General features: G+C 44.9%; 1 protein-coding gene and 1 pseudogene across 2 annotated transcripts in view; both read right to left on the bottom strand.

The window, feature by feature from the left end:
• The window catches only part of LOC137641393 (uncharacterized), a 46,702-nt gene that overhangs the window by 16,868 nt on the left and 8,315 nt on the right, over positions 1-21,519 (bottom strand). The window lies entirely within an intron of this gene.
• On the bottom strand, positions 1,783-13,777 carry LOC137641307 (uncharacterized; annotated as a pseudogene).

Raw genomic sequence — 21,519 nt, 5'->3', positions numbered from 1 at the left:
GCAGGTAGCGAGCAGATCCAGAAGGCGGCAATGGTCCCACGACGTCGATGTGTATGTGACCGAAACATCTTTTTGGTTGGGGAAAATCACCTACCCCAGATTCAGTGTGACGGCTGATTTTGCTTGATTGTCAGTTGATGCACGTTTCGCCCATTCCCGGGCGTCCTTTTCGATTCCTGGCCAGACTAACTTTTCAGACAGAAGGCGAGTGGTGGTGCATCCTGAGGGGTGTGAAAGTCCATGGATGATGTCGAATATTTTTCCTCTGCAGGAGGCCGGTATCCAGGGGCGTGGGAGGCCGGTATTGGCGGTAGAAGCACCATGCTGGGTTATTCCTAGGGTTCGGTCGTGTCTGTTGCGGCGGTTTCTTTCTTGGTAGAGCGTTGATCTCGTAGTCATCAGGGGCCGTTGCTGAGGAGTCTATGGAAGAGCAGCTGCTGAAGGAGGAGAACGAAGACGATACTAATGATGCTCCGAGCCGAGATGCTTTGGAGGCCTCGTGGAGCTTCTGAGCCTTCGACAGGAGTTCGTTCATCGGAAGCGTGTCGGTGTCTGTCAATTTGGCCCTTACGTCCTGTAGTAGGCGTCGAAGGAAGATCTCACGAGATAGGCTAATTTCATGTCGACGGCCGTTGCCGTATGTTTCAGGTAGCATAAGCAGGAGAGGTGTCACCCATGGGCTTGCCGGCGAGGTCCAGGACTTTCTGTGCCCTTGCTGAAACGGAGAGGGAGTAGATACAGATGAGTTTCGTTCTCAGGTCGTCGTACGAAACTTGGCCGGTCTGGGCGTCGAGTCATGGGGAATTCTTGTAGAATACCTCTTCCGGGATGGAGGTGAGAACAATGTTGGCCTTAGGACAGGAGTCGCTTAGTCTAGCGACTCGGAAGAGTACGTCTGCTCTCAGGAACCAGGAGACGGTGTTGTGTTGAGAAAAGGGCGGCAGTTTGACTTTGGGCGTGGAAGCGAGGCCGCTGGGTGTGTTGCTTTCGGCATTGTGGTCAGACGACGAGTCGGCGAAGAGGTGGGAAGTTGCTATGTCGGTTAAGCTCATCCTACTGCCTTACATGCACCGAGGTGTGGGAGAACCAAAGGCTGAAGCTCACGCCTAAGGTAACTGAGTAAAGAGAAGGTAGCACGGCCGTAATAAGTCCGTTAATGGCAAAGCCAAAGCCGCTGATGCTACTTCAACTCCGGGGTCACCAGTTGTAAGGACAGTGAGACAAGCGTCACCAACATCAACTGATAGTTTATTCAAACATGCGTGGGAATATAAAACAGGGTGCGGACGGAAAGGTAGCATGGCATAGGCGCCAATTCAGCTTGAACTTCCCGCCAAAATATATGGGTTTTCTCACATGAACAAATACACGAATTGCAAGTAAACAGAAACATGTAGTGAAATAATACACATGTCAAATTGTAGCTCTGAGGGAGCGGAATACATATATATAGTAAGCCACGGTGTGGCGAAAGGAGAATTTAAATATAGACAATTTGTTGAACTTCTGGACGACGGAGGGAGCGTTGTCCTTACAAGTACTCACCCCCCCCCCCCCCCCCAAGACATCGAGCGGCGTAGAGGGCTGATGATTAATCTTCATATCTTTTCGGGCGTCGAGGATTCCTCTAGTTTTTGAAAGGAGGGGCACGTCGGCGGTCGGCGTAAGGATCTTTTCCTCTCGTCGTCGTTTGTTGATTTTTCTTTCATTGGGCGCCTTGTTTTGAGGTGGCACTCTTGATCTGCCAGGTCCGGCGGAGGCAGTGTCGCTCCCTTCAAGAAACGCTGGTTTCATGCGGTCTATTGAGACCCAGTCTTCTTGGCCATGCACGTCGAGAAGGAAGGCTTTCGTCGTCGTCTTAATTACTCGGTAGGGGCCTTGATAAGGTCTGGTTAGTGGTTGCCGATGGGCGTCGACACGGACGAAAACGTACCCGCAGTCATCCAGGTTTTTTGGCTTGAAATGATTATTTCTGTCCTGGTAAGCTTTGAGACATGGCCTGAATTTCCTGGCGATATCCCTAAGATGATCCAGCTGCGTGTCGTCTGTTGATGTGGGAAAGAATTTGCCAGGAATTGCGAGTGCCTCCCCGTAAACCTTTTCAGCAGGCGAAGGCTCGCCATCTGCGCGAGGGGCGGTGCGAAGGCCGAGAAGTACCCAAGGAAGTCATGATTTCCAGTCCCCGTCGGTGCAGCTCGCCATCAGGGACGCCTTGAGGGCGCGAGGAGTTCGTTCGACCATGCCGTTTGCCACGGGGTTGTATGCCGTGGTGCTGTGGAGTGTCGTCCCCATCAGGTTTGCCAGAGCGAGCCATATTTCTGAGAGGAAAGCGGGGCCTCTGCCTGTCGTGATGTCGTCAGGAATGCCAAATCTGCTCACCCAGCTTGATAAAAGGGCTTCGGCACATACTCGAGTCGTAGCTTCGGTCATCGGCGATGCCTCCAACCACCTCGTGGAGCGATCGATGATCGTAAGCAGGTAGCGAGCAGATCCAGAAGGCGGCAATGGTCCCACGACGTCGATGTGTATGTGACCGAAACATCTTTTTGGTTGGGGAAAATCACCTACCCCAGATTCAGTGTGACGGCTGATTTTGCTTGATTGTCAGTTGATGCACGTTTCGCCCATTCCCGGGCGTCCTTTTCGATTCCTGGCCAGACTAACTTTTCAGACAGAAGGCGAGCGGTGGTGCATCCTGAGGGGTGTGAAAGTCCATGGATGATGTCGAATATTTTTCCTCTGCAGGAGGCCGGTATCCAGGGGCGTGGGAGGCCGGTATTGGCGGTAGAAGCACCATGCTGGGTTAGTCCTAGGGTTCGGTCGTGTCTGTTGCGGCGGTTTCTTTCTTGGTAGAGCGTTGATCTCGTAGTCATCAGGGGCCGTTGCTGAGGAGTCTATGGAAGAGCAGCTGCTGAAGGAGGAGAACGAAGACGATACTAATGATGCTCCGAGCCGAGATGCTTTGGAGGCCTCGTGGAGCTTCTGAGCCTTCGACAGGAGTTCGTTCATCGGAAGCGTGTCGGTGTCTGTCAATTTGGCCCTTACGTCCTGTGGTAGGCGTCAAAAGGAAGATCTCACGAGATGTCGGCCGTTACCGTCTGTTTCGGGGAGCATAAGCAGGAGAGGTGTCACCCATGGGCTTGCCGGCGAGGTCCAGGACTTTCTGTGCCCTTGCTGAAACGGAGAGGGAGTAGATACCGATGAGTTTTGTTCTCAGGTCGTCGTATGAAACTTGGCCGGCCTGGGCGTCGAGCCATGGGGAAATCTTGTCGAATACCTCTTCCGGGATGGAGGTGAGAACAATGTCGGCCTTAGCACAGGAGTCGCCTAGCCTAGCGACTCGGAAGAGTACGTCTGCTCTCAGGAACCAGGAAGCGGTGTTGTGTAGAGAAAAGGGCGGCAGTTTAACTTTGGGCGTGGAGGCGAGGCCGCTGGGTGTGTTGCTTCCGGCATTGTGGTCAGAAGACGAGTCGGCGAAGAGGTGGGAAGTTGATATGTCGGTTAAGCTCATCCTACTGCCTTACATGCACCGAGATGTGGTAGAACCAAAGGCTGAAGCTCACGCCTAAGGTAACGGAGTAAAGAGAAGGTAGCACGGCCGTAATAAGTCCGTTGGCAAAGCCAAAACCGCTGATGCTACTTCAACTCCGGGGTCACCAGTTGTAAGGACAGTGAGACAAGCGTCACCAACATCAACTGATAGTTTATTCAAACATGCGTGGGAATATAATACAGGGTGCGGACGGAAAGGTAGCATGGCGTAGGCGCCAATTCAGCTTGAACTTCCCGCCAAAATATATGGGTTTTCTCACATGAACAAATACATGAATTGCAAGTAAACAGAAACATGTAATGAAATAATACTCATGTCAAATTGTAGCGCTGAGGGAGCGGAATACATATATATAGGAAGCCACGGTGTGGCGAAAGGAGAATTTAAATATAGACAATTTGTTGAATTTCTGGACGACGGAGGGAGTGGTGTCGTTACATTTTAAATACGTAAATAAGTGGAGAAAATTCCACCTCTAAAATAAATCCGCTGCCGAAATTTTAAGAGGGGATGGCGAGGTATATACCCTTCCTGGTTATCTAAGAGATGTAGATGTATTTTTGGAAATTTGAATTACTTATATCTGTTTTATTAGTATTTAATTATAATGATAAGAATAAATTTAGGAATATGAATGCATTTTCATCCTAATTTTTTTTTCTGTTAGAATAATATCTAACTCGCATCAAATTAGGGGTAAAGTCTTTATTAATCAACTTACCTGAACTTGTATCTATAATCTTTATAGAAGATTAATGTTCGAACTAAAAACTTCACTTTATAACGGAAGGAACACACGATCCAAGGATACGTTTGATAGTAATCGTGTAACGACTCGAGCTCAACTGATTCTTCCAGTCTGATTGAACTTGAGAACAACTCCCATTTTCTTTCCTTTGTTCGAATACTCTTGAACAATCGTTGAAAAATAAAGACGGGAAATCAAAACTGTTCCCTTAAAAGGAATACATTTACCATTTGAGTAATTAATTCAATTACAATACAGAAAGGGGAAAGTTAAAAATTTACATTTAATATTAACAAATGGCAATCATTCAGTTTACTTTTCGTCCATGACCGAACACCAAAACAAAACAAAGTAAGAATGACCTAACTAGTCAATTCGACTATTTCCCATGAATGCAATTACCATTCTCCAATCAACTATTTCTACATCTTCCCAAACAACAAAAAGAAAAGTGGTTACACAAAGAACCATTTTGACAGATTAACTCAGCAACAAAGAACACTTACAAAACGAAAAAAAACATTATTTACAATCTACCCTCACGAGCTAAGTTTCTTATCAAGTTTCTGGAGGCAAGAGCAGTACTGCGGGTAGGCCTGGTAGATAGTTCATCCGGCGAAGCTGTTCCAGTGTCAGGTATTTCATCTGTCTCAAAATTACCAACATTGTCCTCTTGTTCAATTTGAACATGTAAATTAGGATCATTAAGCTCAGAATATAATTCTAAAGGTATTAAAAAACTAACATTAATTACGCTTTGAGTTTTATCAGGTTTAACAATACGAACAGTACGAACAACCCCTTCGTCGTCACTGAATGTTTCAACAATTCTAACTAATGGCCAATAAGTTCTAGATCTTGAAGGCAATTTAAAGAGCAATTTCCCCTTTTTCCCCACTTTCTTGGAGGCTGAAAAGAAGATCTGTCCTTTTCCTTTAAACTTAATAGATATTCAGAAAGTAATTTTTCCTTAAAGCTTTCGTAAAGTCCATCCCTCATCCCTTGTTTCCAAAGTATGAGCAAGGAGAGAAGAATACTCATTCTCCTCATCATACTCCCACTCAGGAACTTGTTCAGAATCACCAAGCATTCAAGAAGGAATACATCTGCCAACCAAGAAATGATTAGGAGAAATTATATCTAACTCAATTCTCACAAGATCTATAAGTTAAAGGCCTATTATTTAAAATTTTCTGAATGTCAGAGAGGAAAGTGACAAATTCAGAGAATGAAGGAGTATATCTACCAAGAGTTTTAAAAAGGCAATGCTTCACCGTTTTAATTAATCTTTCCCAAACAGCACCATACCACGCTGCGTACACAGGGATAGTCTTATGTGAAATTGAAGCGCCCCTAAACTTCTCCTCAAACTCAGAAGAAGTAAGTAACTGTTCAATTATATTACCAGCCTGTAAAAAGGATTTGGCATTGTCAGAATAAACAGCGACAGGAACACCAAACCTATTAGAAAACCTAAAGAAAGCCAATATAAATTCCGAAGTTGACATAGACTGGACAACTTCCAAATGTATAGCTCTTGTATTAAAAAAAGTGAAAATAAGAATGTACGCCTTAAATTTTTCTCCATTTCTCTCCTTCAACCATAAGTAGCCTGTATAATCTACACCAGTATGAGCAAAAGACACACTCAAATTAACCCTGGAAAAAGGAAGCGAAGGAGGAGAAGGGTACTTCACTGTGCTAGCATTATAACGCTTGCATACAATACAATCCTTCAGGACAGACAAAACTGCTTGTCTGGCCTTTACAATCCACAAACCATGCATGCGCAAAAAACTAAGAGTGGATTGCAAACCCATATGCATAGACTTGCAATGGGCATAATAAATTAACAACCGAGTCAAATGATGCTTCTTGTCCACAAGAATAGGATTGACAATATCAAATTTTAAAGTAATATTCTTGTCAATCCGACCTTTAGTTAGCATTATACCATTCACGTCCAAAAACAAATTGAACTGCCTAACTAAAGGTAGAACTTCCACTGAAGAATCTCTACTCTTCAGATAAGATAATTCAAGAGGAAAAGCTTCCTCTTGCATCAACGTTAGAAGGTAATTAGAAGCTGCCTCAACAGGGTCAGCTTGAATTTTCCTAAACTTATGTACAACAGTAAATACCTTAGAAACTACACTTATAAGTCTAGAAAAACTAGAAAAATTGCTAATATTTACAAGAGGTTCCTTTTTAGGGAACATTACAGGAGAAATTAAGTCACCCTTCATATCATCAGGAATACAACCCAAAAGACCCTTAGGCCACTCGTCAGGAGAATTCAACCAAGAAGGCCCTTTGATCCAAAGACTGAAATTTTCAAGAAAGTGCTTACTAGCACAAGGTTTAGTTAGTAAATCAGCCTGATTGCTAGATGAAGGAATATAAGCTAATGAAACTCTACAAAATCTATCAGAAATCCTATCTAACAGACTAGAAATTTCCTTCAACCTATTATTTACAAATGAGTTTCTCTTAGGAGCCCTATTAGTTAGAATCCAACTAAGAACTACTTGGCTATCTATAAAAAGAGTTAGGCTTTCAATTTCAGCACAATTTAATAGATTACTTTAAAAAATGGTGTCAAAACACTTCAAAGCTAATTGAGCAGCCAAAAGTTCTAAAGTAGGGAGAGTGTTCTCCTTAATAGGGCTAACCTTGGTTTTAGCAAATATCAGGGAACTATGATCACCTTGCACAGCATACATAGCACAACCATAAGCTTCCTTAGAAGCATCGGCAAACAAAAACAGTTTAACAGCAGCATCAGTTTTATAAGTTTGTCTAGAAAAGGAAGTTTGACTAACTTCACTGTAAGAATTACAAAATTTACTGTATAGTTTAGAAATTTCAACACTAACTGTTTCATCCCAGTTCGTAACTTGCTGGCACAACTTACGAATAATAAGCTTGCCCTGCAACAATATAGGAGCAAAGATTCCAATAGGATCAAAGACAGATGACAAAGCTGACAAAATCTGACGCTTTGAGGAAGCACCCTTGTTCAATTGCTTAACCTTTAATTGTAAGGTATCTTGGTCAGAGTCATAAATATATCCTAAAATCTTCATTTCAGAAGAATCTACCTTTTCATCTTCATCAAAAGTAAACAAAGGAGGAATGTTAGAACCCCACTCCCGTAAAGGCAACCCCCCTGAATTCATAATTTTCTGAATAGAATTGATAATAAATGGCATCTGGGCTCCCTGATTAGAAGAGAGCACTAAGTTATCCATATAAAATTTGTCTCTAATCAGAGAAGCTACTTCATTCCCTCTATAGCTAGACAATGATGTTGAATAATATAATTCAACATAAAGGGAGAACTTACAAATCCAAAAATTATAGTATATCTATAAGCAACAAACTTCCCATTTATCTTTCTAAAGAAACAAAATCTATTTTGATCTGCCTCTAAAGATAACCTAACTTGGAGAAAAGAAGAACTATATCAGCTACAACTACATAATCATTATTCCTGAAATACAAAACCAAAGACAAGTTGTTCATCAAATCAATACCAGGGAATGCGGCTTCATTTAACGAAGGAGCTTTTCCCACCTTTAAACTACAATTAAATACAGGACGGATTTTAGTGGTGACATTTTCATCATTTCTGATGACAGGAGGATGAGGAATGAATACTTGACCAGCGGCTCTATTTTTAACAGGCTCAATAATGCCAAGCTCCTCCTGTCTATCAAAAACTTCCTCATATTTAGAGGATATATTCTGATCTAATTTAGAATAAATCCGTTCAGCAACTGCCAAAGAAATCTTTAAATTGTTTGGGACTTTTTCAATTAAATCCTTTTTCCGTGGTAACTGGACGTGATAATGTCCTTCATGAAAAGAAATTGATTTAGCAAATTCAGCAACTTGTTGGTCTTCATAAGGAAGGGAATTTTCATCTTTAATCCCAATCAGTTCTAAATTATAGAAATTGTCGAGTCCATACTCTACACAAGATTCAGGAAAAATATCATTCAATGGATCGAACTTATAGCCTACTGGATTGACTGCAAAATTCACTAATAGCTTGTTTTCCAAGTTGCTTAGGAGGAACAAATTCCAGAAGTCTATTCTTATCAGGCTTAGAAGTCTGTTTACTCTCCAAATTAAGGGAAGAATTATAAAAAACACTAGATTCTCTGTTACATTCAGGTACATATTTAATTTCCTTATTAGGAATAAACCTAACAGATTTAGCTTTACCATTACCTCTTGGTCTATTTTCCAAGATTTTATTACTATCAATTTTAGGACAAGACTGCCTTTCTTACAGGTTTACAAGGTTCATAAGAATCAATTCTCTTATAAAAAAAAGCTTCCTTTGTGAAGGATGAACAAAATTGACTACTGTACCAAATGGAATAACCCCATTGGCCAACTTAATTACTCTAATCTTAATATTAAACAACTCTACAGTCTAAATCTAACTGATTAAATTCCTGAAGGATATCATTCCCTAGGATACCTAATATATTTACAATTTCAGAATTCCTCCCTGGGTAATTATTACATACTATTGGATGTCAAGGTAGGACAAGAGACACAAGATGGTGGGGACATGTAGTTTAATGCGTCCTCAGATACAGACTGACTCGGTTGCTCTCTGCAACCGGCACACTCACTTGGCGCCTGCCCGCCATGGGAAAACATATCTTATTGCAGGTACTCCATCATCCCCCCCCCCGAGATTAATACATGGGTATACATGGAGAGGCAATGATAAAAAATAATGCATGGATATACATGGATTAAATTGGGTGCATGTGCGAGAATAGAAAAGACAGGTACATAGCTGTCAGGAATGCAAAACACAATGTGCAGGTAATACATGTTCATAAAATATGAAAAACAAAGGCAATAAAAAAGAAAAAAATATATGCAGGTGCCGCTGTAATGTACGATGATCACATGTAGTCATCCATCCACGCAGGCCTTCTAGTGCGCCGTGATGGGCGTGGCTCCCGTGCTGCATGTGGGCTGGGCGTAGGGTGACTGCCTGGTAGCTGCTCGGGCGTGGGCGTAGCTGGATGCGTAGCAGGTGTGGCCCGCCCAGGCCGGGGCCCCGATGATGTAAGACGCAGGTGCTTCCTGTTACGGAGGGAGAGGCGCCCGCTGCCGTCTAGTTTGACTAGGTACTGTCGGTATGGGAGCGTTTCCGCCACGGTACCGGTGCGGTCCCACAGCTTAGTGGCCTGATTTTGCACTCATACTTGGAATCCCGGGTTGATGGCTGGAAGCTTTCTGGACGGTCCGGTCCTGGTGAGGGCGGCACCACTGTCAGCCATCTGACGTTCTCTCTGCCGTAAGGTTGCCCCCCAGTGTTTGTCTACCGTGAGGTGCCAGCGAGCCGTAGGTACGCCATCTCTGAGCTGCCTGCCCGCTGCCATCTGGGCGGGTGACTTGTTTATTCCGCGGAGGGGGGTGTTGAGGTACTGCAGGATAGCCATAGAGGACTTATCCGTGTCAAGGGTGCCGCTGCTGCCCGTGTTCGCCATTATTATCCGCTTCCCGATCTTGACCGCGGCCTCTGCCCTGCCATTGGACTGCGGGTACTGGGCGGATGATAGACGCACAGACACGCCCCATAACTTGAAAAATTCCCCCATTTCCTCACTTGCCAGATTGGTGCCGCCGTCCGTGGAAATTTGCTCCGGGACCCCCCATCTGGCGAAGTAGCGACGTAGCCGAGTCTTGATGTGGGAGGAGGAGGTTCCGTGGGGAAAGTGGGCCAGCTCCAGCCACCCTGTGAGCCTGTCTGCGTAGGCCATGTACGAGTGTCCGTCGTGCTGGAACATATCTGCAACTGTCATCTGGAAGGGGTACTCTGGGGGCGGCGTGATAATGAGTTCCTCCGCGGCCTGAGATGGTGCGTGTACATCGCATTCTTCACACGAGGATCGGTGATACTGCAGGTCCCCCTCGAGTCCAGGCCAGTACATCGTCTGGCGCGCTCGTCGTTGCATCGAGTCCAGGCCTTGGTGCCCCGCGTGTAGGTTGGCAGCCACCTGCTGACGGAGAGGCTCCGGGATAACTAGGCGAACGTTGCCCTGTTCGAACGTATATGTCACCAAGTCTTGGATAACGGCCAGCCTCTCCCTGACACTGTAGAAGGGCCGAAGGCACGCAACTTCCTGGGACTTCCTATCGGCCCAGTCCCCGGCCAGGACCCTGGTCATGAGCAGCTGGTACACGGGGTCGATGACAGCGGCGTGCCTAACTCTCGCCTCGTCCACGACACAGCTGTCGTGCTCCACTGCTGCCACGACGGCGGCCGCCATAGTGTCGGTGAGGTCTTCGTCGAGGTCCATGTCGTAGGCGCTGGGATCGGCTTTCAAGGCGGGGTATCGGGACAGGAAGTCCGCCGCGCTGTTACGCTTCCCCGGCAGGTACTTGACCCTGAATCGGTACTGCAGAGTTCTCTCCTTCAGCCTGAAGAGGCGGGGGTTCGAGATTTCCGTGAGGGCACGATCGCCCAGTAACTTGGTTAACGGGCGGTGGTCCGTCACAACGGTGAGGTTGGGGCACCCCAGCAAGAACAGCCTCGCCTTCTGGAGACACCAGGCTACCGCAAGGGCCTCCCCCTCCACGGCAGCGTAGCCAGCTTCAGCGGCGGTGAGATGGCGGCTGCCGCATAGTGCCAGGCGCCACTCACCCGTGCAGCAAAAGGGCGTATTGGCGGAGCTGCATGAGCAGTACTGTTGAAGGATTACAAACCCTATGCCTTCTTTGCTCCAGTCGGTGATCGCTGCTGTGGGGCGGCTCCTGTCGTAGTAGGCCAGTCCGTCCTTCGCTAATTGGCATACCATGTCTTGGGCGTGATGAAATTTGGTGCGGAGTGCCTCGTCCCAGTACACTGCCTTCCCAGTTGGTTTTTTGAGGAGCTCCCTGAATGGGTTCATGATAGGGGCTGTTGCGAGGAATGGCGCCAGCTGGTTGACAAATCCGTACCAAGCCCTTATGTCGGTGATAGAGGGCTGACGTGGCATCGGGAAGTTCTTGATGGCCGTCAAACGTTCCTCTGTTGGCTTGTAGGCCTCCCAGCCCAGGTTGAAACCCACGAAGTCTACTTCCCTTCTCGCGAATTGGAATTTCTCCGGCTTAAGCGTAATACCCTTGGCTGCGCATGTTTCGAGGAAGTCGTAGGCATGCCAGAAGGCCCCTTCGATGTTGTCGTCTACGCACTTGTATTTCCTCTGGATGTCCTGGATGGCGTCGTCAAATCGTCTAGTACAGTATACGCATCGCAGTGCCCCATGGGTGTACGACGGTAACGAAACCTTCCCCAGGGGGTAATGAATGTGGTTAGATCGTGACTTTCTTCGTCTAACTCCACCTGGTGGTATCCCCAGTACGCGTCCGCCACGGTCTTGAACGTGTGCTTAGGAACCCCGGACACCATGTCGAATGGGGCGGGGGTGTGATGTGTCTCCCGTAGGCAAGATGCGTTGATGCGCTGATAGTCGACTGTATGGCGTGGCTGTCCTGACTTCTTGGCGACGACCACCATACGGGCGCACCATTCGGTTGGCTGCCCAGCGGGTACCGGTTTTATGACGCCACGGGTGACATCTTCTTCGAGCTGGGCCTTCACTTCCTCTTACCAGTGTTTCGGCACTGATGCTGGGGTATGGCATGCGTAAGGCGTAGTTCCTGGGAGCAGGTGGATACGGTGCGGTTTCCCCTGCATCACTGGCAGTATCTTCCTGGCTGTGTTGAATGTCGTCGTAGCGAAATGTTGCAGGAGCCAGGCTTCCAACCTGGCCGCATGTTCCTCCTGGGGCGGAATGGGCACCTCGGCAGGTCGGGGTGGTACCTGGGCGGCCCGTCTGGCTGTGCCATCGAACAGGCTCACGTGTGCCACCGCGGGGGAGGGATGGGGGAACTCCTTGGGTATCAGCGTTAAATCCTTGCAAGCGTCCAACGACAGGAAGAGGTGCTTTGCCGACTGCACGAAGTACACGTCCTGCTCCGTGGTACGACCTTGCAGGGTGACGTGGCACACGACAGATCCAAGGCACTTCAGGGGGAGGTTTGCCACATCCCGCAAACCAGCCCGGGGTGTAAGAGCTGCTGGGCGGACTTGGAGGTGCGATAGCAAGGAGGGCCCAGCCACACATACCTGTGCCCCAGTGTCCGCCACGGCGGTGACTGGCACTCTTACTCCTGTATCGTTGTGAACGACTGTCACCTCCACTAATGGGTGGCGGTCGAGGTTGGCGCCTGCAACAAGCACAGCGCTAGACGTAGCACTAAACACATCTGTCGGGGATCCTGCCAATTTTGCCTGCGACTTCCTGCAGCATCTGTAGTAGTGGCCCTGCTTGTGGCACCCGTTGCATATGACGGATTTAGCGGGGCATGAAGCTCTACCAGAGGCATGGCGCCCACCGCAGTTCCCGCAGGGAGGGGGTGGGGGACCCCTACCTGTGCCAGCGACGGTTGCACTCGGATGATCTGCCTCGGGTGTTTCGCTGCCAGCTGCACAAGCAGATTCCCTCCAGTTGCATTGGCGCGCAGCGGCGTCGACGCGGGCCGCCTCGTAGGCACAGCACCTGGCTCTAAGGGCACTAACACTATTGATGTCATTGCTACACTGGTATACATGGCGACGCATAGCCTCATCGCTTAGGCCCACCATTAACTTGGGTAATAACATATATTCAGCCAGATTACACTGACACTGAGGGCACTGGAAATTGCAATCGGTGGCCTTTTGAGAACACTTTAAAAAGTAATCACTGACACTTTCTCCTGGGCCTTGTACCGCGTTAAAAAACTCCGACCATAACACAGCACGGTTTGTAGAACGCAACACAATATCGCGAATAAAGTCCATGGCTTCCGTAGCGGTGAGGTTGCTCCATTCCTGTGATGTGAATCTGGCGTCCAGCGCCCGTTGCAGAGGGGGTGTGCAGTATAGCCTGATGTGGTGGACGACCTCGTGGGGCGGTAGTCTGCACAATTCGATCCAGCATTCCATCGACCTCCTCCAGGACCTGAATGCGGCGGGCTTCAGCTCAATTTCGCACTTCTCCGGGGCTGCAGACGCGGGGACACGGGGTGCAGGGGTAGCATGTGTCGTAAGCCGGTCACGGAGAACGTTGATCATTTGTTGCTGTGCCGCCATGGCTTGCCTGGCTTCTTGCAGGGCAGGGACAAGCCCACGGGGGACGACGGGGCGTGCGGCCCTTGGGGTGGACTGCATTGAGCGGCGCTGGAAGGGCATGGTGAGGGTCACGTTGGTCCTTGAGAATCACTGCGCCATATTGGATGTCAAGGTAGGACAAGAGACACACGATGGTGAGGACATATAGTTTAATGCGTCCTCAGATACAGACGGACTCGGTTGCTCTCTGCAACCGGCACACTCACTTGGCGCCTGCCCGCCATGGGAAAACATATCTTATTGCAGGTACTCCATCACATACAGAATAACCAGCAGATTCCATATTTTTAAATACAGACGGCAACATAGAAATTTGTATGGAAAGATTAAAATTTTCCAATGCCAAAAACAGACAACTATAGTCAATTTCTTTTAGCGAGGCATATTTGCACCGACTCGCAGCGGTGCCCTTTTAGCTCGGAAAAGTTTCCGGATCGCTGATTGGTTGGACAAGATAATTCTAACCAATCAGCGATCAGGAAACTTTTCCGAGCTAAAAGAGCACCGCTGCGAGTAGGTGCAAATATGCATCGCTAAAAGAAATGGACTATAGTATTTTCCCACAAGGCATTATTAAATCAGCTACCAAGTGAAATCCATCACTAACTCTAGCTGGCAACCCAAAAGAAGAAACTAACCTAGATAAAGGAGCACCACAATAATCTCCTAATCTGCTATCAACAATTTGTTTATTAATAACACTAAACTGGGCTCCAGTGTCTAATAGAAAACATTTAAAAGATTTCCTACCCCTACCAACTTTGAGGGTAATAAAGGGAACAAATATTTCAGACCCTGATTGACAACTTAATAATTTTTTACCAAGATCCTTACTAGCATGAGGGCACATTGCTCCATGATGTTCAGATTTATTACAAGAAAAACATTTATAAGGTAACAATGATTTATTTCCCAGACATTCCGAGGCCCCATGCCTATCACTCAAGCATTTAAAGCATAAAGTTAGTTCTTCAGCTCTATTCTTCCTAGATTGCAAAGTATCAAACCTAGTACATCTAGAAGAATTATGACCAATTTCTTTACAAAATTTACATCTACCAGAAGATAAAGGTTTACTGGTAAATTGAACTTTATTAGAGTCATTACTAGCAGAAGATCTATTACCAAACTTAGATTGCTGGAAATTACGGTCTTTACCTTCAAATTTAACTTCTTTACCTTCATGTTTAACTTTAGGTTTTGCACCAGAATTTTCATTATGACCTAAACTAAGGCATGCAATAATACTCTGATAATTATCTAACAACTGGTTAAAATTAGGATAGGAAGATCCTGTAGTTCTAGAAAGTTCTATCAAAAAATTTCTAGGAAGCTTCCTATTTACAATTTTGCTAGTTAGCAATAGAGAAGCCGAATCAACTTCAATCAGATCTATACCAAGTCCCTTCAAGTCAATGAATTTATTATTCAAAGATCTAACTAAAGATTCTACTTCACTAAGGGATTTTACTTCAGAAATGTTCAAAACTTCACCTATTACTTGATCAATTATGTTGTCTTGATCTAGAAAATTAAGATCTAATTGCTTAAAAGCCAAATCAAAACCCTCATCATCTACTGTAATGTTTTCTACTACACTTAAAGCTTCACCTAACAAATAACCCTTTAAATAAATAAACTTTTGAGCACTAGTTAGGTTAGGCATACCAGCCAAAGCATCATTAAAAGCCTTCTTAAAGTTAAAATATGCAAATGGATTAGCTGCATTGTTTTCAAACTTCTGAATTTGAATAGGAGGGAGAGACAACTTTACAATTTTACTAGAACTATTTTGATGAGTATTCTTACCTCCAAACAAATTATCAAATTTTACTCTAAATTCAGACAGTTTTCTGTACTTCATAATGATAATCTCTTGCGGCTTGCATAATACTAACTAGTTCATCTTCAGCAGCAATTTCACAAATGCTTGCACCAAAATTCTCAACTATTACTAAATTTGCATCAATTTTGTGAATGAATTCTTGCAACAAATGACCATTAATTTGATCGTCCTTTAAAGAGTCAATCTTCCTAATATCAAGAGTTATTAAACCCTTAACATAGGCCCTCTAATTAACTTTTTCATTTCAGCCTCATCCATCTTGAACAATACTTTTAACTAATACTAAATTACCCAAGGAAAAATTAAAACTTAACTTAATCAAGTCAAAGCAAAGCAAGTTATCACCACTTACTTCCTAATGAAAATACAGCATATTATGCTAATAGCAAAACTAGGCTAATCAACAGGTTATATACATGAAAAGGCTAATAACTTAACCTAAGCTTAAATGAATACAGTATAAATCAAGACCGATACTGCTCCTTTCCTTATTAGGATGACAGGACGATGAGGAATGAATACTTGACCAGCGGCTCTATTTTTAACAGGCTCAATAATGCCAAGCTCCTCCTGTCTATCAAAAACTTCCTCATATTTAGAGGATATATTCTGATCTTCTAATTTAGAATAAATACGTTCAGCAACTGCCAAAGAAATCTTTGAATTGTTTGGGACTTTTTCAATTAAATCCTTTTTCCATGGTAACTGGACGTGATAATGTCCTTCATGAAAAGGAATTGATTTAGCAAATTCAGCAACTTGTTGGTCTTCATAAGGAAGGGAATTTTCATCTTTAATCCCAATCGGTTCTAAATTATAGAAATTGTCGAGTTCATACTCTACACAAGATTCAGGAAAGATATCATTCAATGGATCGAACTTATAGCCTACTGGATTGACTGCAAAATTCACTAATAGCTTGTTTTCCAAGTTGCTTAGGAGGAACAAATTCCAGAAGTCTATTCTTATCAGGCTTAGAAGTCTGTTTACTCTCCAAATTAAGGGAAGAATTGTAAAAAACTCTTAGATTCTCTGTTACATTCAGGTACATATTTAATTTCCTTATTAGGAATAAACCTAACAGATTTACCTTTACCATTACCTCTTTGTCTATTTTCCCAAGATTTTATTACTATCAATTTTAGGACAAGACTCTACCGCTTTCTTACAGGTTTACAAGGTTCATAAGAATCAATTCTCTTACAAAAAAGCTTCCTTTGTGAAGGATGAACAAAACTGACTACTGTACCAAATGGAATAACCCCATCGGCCAACTTAATTACTCTAACCTTAATATTAAACAACTCTACAGTCTAAATCTAACTGATTAAATTCCTGAAGGATATCACTCCCTAGGATACCGAATATATTTACAATTTCAGAATTCCTCCCCGAGTAATTACTACATACAGAATAACCAGCAGATTCCATATTTTTAACTACAGAAGGCAACATAGGAATTTGTATGGAAAGATTAAAATTTTCCAATGCAAAAAAACAGACAACTAGTCTTTTTCCCCACAAGGCATTGTTAAATCAGCTACCAAGTGAAATCCATCACTAACTCTAGCTGGCAACCCAAAAGAAGAAACTAACCTAGATAAAGGAGCACCACAATAATCTCCTAATCTGCTATCAACAATTCGTTTATTAATAACACTAAACTGGGCTCCAGTGTCTAATAGAAAACAACATTTAAAAGATTTCCTACCCCTACCAACTTTGAGGGTAACAAAGAGAACAAATATTTCAGACCCTGATTGACAACTTAATAATTTTTTACCAAGATCCTTACTAGAATGAGGGCACATTGCTCCATGATGTTCAGATTTATTACAAGAAAAACATTTATAAGGTAACAATGATTTATTTCCCAGACATTCCAAGGCCCCATGCCTATCACTCAAGCATTTAAAGCATAAAGTTAGTTCTTCAGCTCTATTCTTCCTAGATTGCAAAGTATCAAACCTAGTACATCTAGAAGAATTATGACCAATTTCTTTACAAAATTTACATCTACCAGAAGATAAAGGTTTACTGGTAAATTGAACTTTATTAAGAGTTGTAAGGACACCGCTCCCTTCGTCGTCCAGAAAATCAACAAACTGTTTATTTATTTGAACTCTCCTTTCGCCACACCGTGGTTTCCCATGTATATGTATTCCGCTCTATCAGAGCTACATTTTGACATATGTATCATTTCATTACATGTTTCTGTTAACTCATAATTCGTATATTAGTAAGTGTAAGAAAACATATATTTTGACGGGCAGTTCAATCTGTTTTGGCGCCAGCGCCATCCTACCTTTCCGTCCGCACCTTGTAATATACTCCCATGCACATTTGAATAAAGTATCAGTTGATCTTGGTGACGCTTGTCTCACTGTCCTTACAACTGGTGACCCCGGAGTTGAAAGTAGCATCAGCGGTTTTGGCTTTGCCATTAACGGACTTATTACGGCCGTGCTACCTTCTCTATACTCCGTTACCTTAGGCGTGAGCCTGCCTTTGGTTCTCCCACACTTCGGTGCATGTAAGGCAGTAGGCTGAGCTTAACCGACATATCAACTTCCCACCTCTTAGCCAACTCGTCGTCTGGCCACGATGCAGGAAGCAACACGCCCATCGCACCCAACGGCCTCGCCTCCACGCCCAAAGTCAAACTGCCGCCCTTTTCTCAACACAACACCGCTTCCTGGTTCCTAAGAGCAGACGTACTCTTCCGCGTCGCTAGACTCGGCGACTCCTGCGCCAAGGCTGACATCGTTCTCACCTCCATACCTGAAGAGGTATTCGACAAGATTTCCCCATGGCTCGACGCCCAAGCCGGCCAAGTTTCATACGACGACCCGAGAACAAAACTCATCGGTATCTACTCCCTCTCCGTCTCAGCAAGGGCACAGAAAGTCTTGGACCTCGCCGGCAAGCCCATGGGTGACACCTCTCCTGTTGAGGCGTGGGACGCGTTATCCGGCCTGCTTATGCTCCCCGAAACAGAGAGCAACGGCCTACGACGTGAGATTAGCTTATCTCGCGAGATCTTTCTTCGACGCCTACCACAGGACGTAAGGGCCCAATTGACAGACGCCGACACGCTCCCGATGAATGAACTCCTGTCGAAGGCTCAGAAGCTCCACGAGGCCTCCAAAGCATCTCTCCTCGGAGCATCATCGTCAACACCGCCTTCGTTCTCCTCCTTCAGCAGCTGCTCTTCCATAGATTCCTCGGCAACGGCCCCTGAGGACGACGAGATCAACGTTCTATCAAAGAAAAACCCAGTCGCGGACACCCTTTCAAGGATTGAAATTGACGCAATCCACCTGGGAATCGACTACGCCAATCTCGCAACCGAACAACGCACCGACCGAGAAGCACAGGATCACCTGACGGGGCCATCCGCGCTCAAGATAAGTGCGATTCCCCTCAGACCAGCAGGAGTAACTATTCTTTCGCGACACCAGCACCGGCCGCCCACGTCCCTGGATACCAGCCTCCTGCAGAAGGAAAATATTCGATATCATCCATGGACTTTCACACCCCTCAGGACGCACTACCGCTCGCCTTCTGTCTGAAAAGTTCGTCTGGCGAGGAATACAAAAGGACGCCCGGGAATGGGCGAAGTCATGCATCAACTGCCAGTCAAGCAAAGTCAGCCGTCACACCGAATCGGGGGTAGGTGATTTTCCCCAGCCAAAAAGAAGTTTCGGTCACATACACATCGACGTCGTGGGACCATTGCCCCCTTCTGGGTCTGCTCGCTACCTGCTTACGATCATCGATCGCTCCACGAGGTGGTTGGAGGCATCGCCGATGACCGAAGCTACGACTCAAGCATGCGCCGAAGCCCTCCTGTCAAGCTGGGTGAGCAGGTTTGGCGTTCCTGACGACATCACGACAGACAGAGGCCCTGCTTTCCTCTCAGAAATATGGCTCGCTTTGGCAAACCTGATGGGGACGACACTCCACAGCACCACGGCATACAACCCCGCGGCAAACGGCATGGTCGAAAGAACTCATCGCGCCCTCAAGGCGTCCCTGATGGCGAGCTGCACCGATGGGGACTGGAAATCACGACTTCCTTGGGTACTTCTCGGCCCCTCGCGCAGACGGCGAACCTTCGCCTGCCGAAAAGGTTTACGGGGAGGCACTCGCAGTTCCTGGCGAATTCTTTCCCTCATCAACCGACGACACGCAGCTGGATCACCTAAGGGACATCGCCAGGAAGTTTAGGCCATGTCTCAAAACTAACCAGGACAAAACCAAGCACTTCAAGCAAAAAACCTGGATGACTGCGGGTACGTTTTCGTCCGTGTCGACGCTCATCGACAACCACTAACTAGACCTTATCGAGGCCCCTACCGGGTAATTAAGACGACAACGAAAGCCTTCCTTCTCGACGTCCATGGCCAAGAGGACTGGGTCTCAATAGACCGCGTGAAACCAGCGTTTCATGAAGGAAGCGACACCGCCTCTGCCGGACCTGGCAGATCCAGAGTTCCACCTCAAAACAAGGAGCCCAATGAAAGAAAAATCATCAAACGACGACAAGAGGAAGAGATCCTTACGCCGACCACCTCCGTTCAAAAACAAGAGGAACCCTCCGACGCCCGAAAAGATACGAAGATTGATCATCAGCCCTCTACGCCGTCCGATGTCTTGGGGGGGGGGAGTACTTTTAAGGACACCGCTCCATTCGTCGTCCAGAAAATCAACAAACTATTTATTTGAACTCTCCTTTCGCCACACCGTGGTTTCCCGTGTATATGTATTCCGCTCTATCAGAGCTACATTTTGACATATGTATCATTTCATTACATGTTTCTGTCAACTCATAATTCGTATATTTGTAAGTGTAAGAAAACACATATATTTTGGGGGGCAGTTCAATCTGTTTTGGCACCAGCGCCATCCTACCTTTCCGTCCGCACCTTGTAATATACTCCCATGCACATTTGAATAAAGTATCAGTTGATCTTGGCGACGCTTGTCTCGCTGTCCTTACAGAGTCATTACTAGCAGATGATCTATTACCAAACTTGGATTGCTGGAAATTACGGTCTTTACCTTCAAATTTAACTTCTTTACCTTCATGTTTAACTTTAGGTTTTGCACCAGAATTTTCATTATGACCTAAACTAAGGCGTGCAATAATACTCTGATAATTATCTAACAACTGGTTAAAATTAGGATAGGAAGATCCTGTAGTTCTAGAAAGTTCTATCAAAAAATTTCTAGGAAGCTTCCTATTTACAATTTTGCTAGTTAGCAATAGAGTAGCCGAATCAACTTCAGTCAGATCTATACCAAGTCCCTTGAAGTCAAAAGATCTAACTAAAGATTCTACTTCACTAAGGGATTTTACTTCAGAAATGTTCAAAACTTCACCTATTACTTGATCAATTATGTTGTCTTGATCTAGAAAATTAAGATCTAATTGCTTAAAAGCCAAATCAAATCCCTCATCATCTACTGTAATGTTTTCTACTACACTTAAAGCTTCACCTAACAAATAACCCTTTAAATAAATAAACTTTGAGCACTAGTTAGGTTAGGCATACCAGCCAAAGCATTATTAAAAGCCTTCTTAAAGTTAAAATAGGCAAATGGATTAGCTGCATTGTTTTCAAACTTCTGAATTTGAATAGGAGGGAGAGACAACTTTACAATTTTACTAGAACTATTTTGAGGAGTATTCTCACCTCCAAACAAATTATCAAATTTTACTCTAAATTCAGACAGAGTTTTCTGTACTTCATAATGATAATCTCTTACGGCTTGCATAATACTAACTAGTTAATCTTCAGCAGCAATTTCACAAATGCTTGCATCAAAATTCTCAACTATTACTAAATTAGCATCAATTTTGTGAATGAATTCTTGCAACAAATGACCATTAATTTGATCGTCCTTTAAAGAGTCCATCTTCCTAATATCAAGAGTTATTAAACCCTTAACATAGGCCCTCTTTCTAATTAACTTTTTCATTTCAGCCTCATCCATCTTGAACAATGCTTTTAACTAATAATAAATTACCCAAGGAAAAATTAAAACAAAGTCAAAGCAAAGCAAGTTATCATCACTTACTTCCTAATGAAAATACAGCATATTATGCTAATAGCAAAACTAGGCTAATCAACAGTTTATATACATGAAAAAGCTAATAACTTAACCTAAGCTTA

The sequence above is a fragment of the Palaemon carinicauda genome, chromosome 1, assembly GCF_036898095.1.
Source record: "Palaemon carinicauda isolate YSFRI2023 chromosome 1, ASM3689809v2, whole genome shotgun sequence".
Classification (NCBI taxonomy): Eukaryota; Metazoa; Arthropoda; class Malacostraca; order Decapoda; family Palaemonidae; genus Palaemon; species Palaemon carinicauda.
The sequence above is the reverse complement of the archived record's forward strand: the minus strand, read 5'-3'. Positions and strand labels throughout refer to the sequence as shown.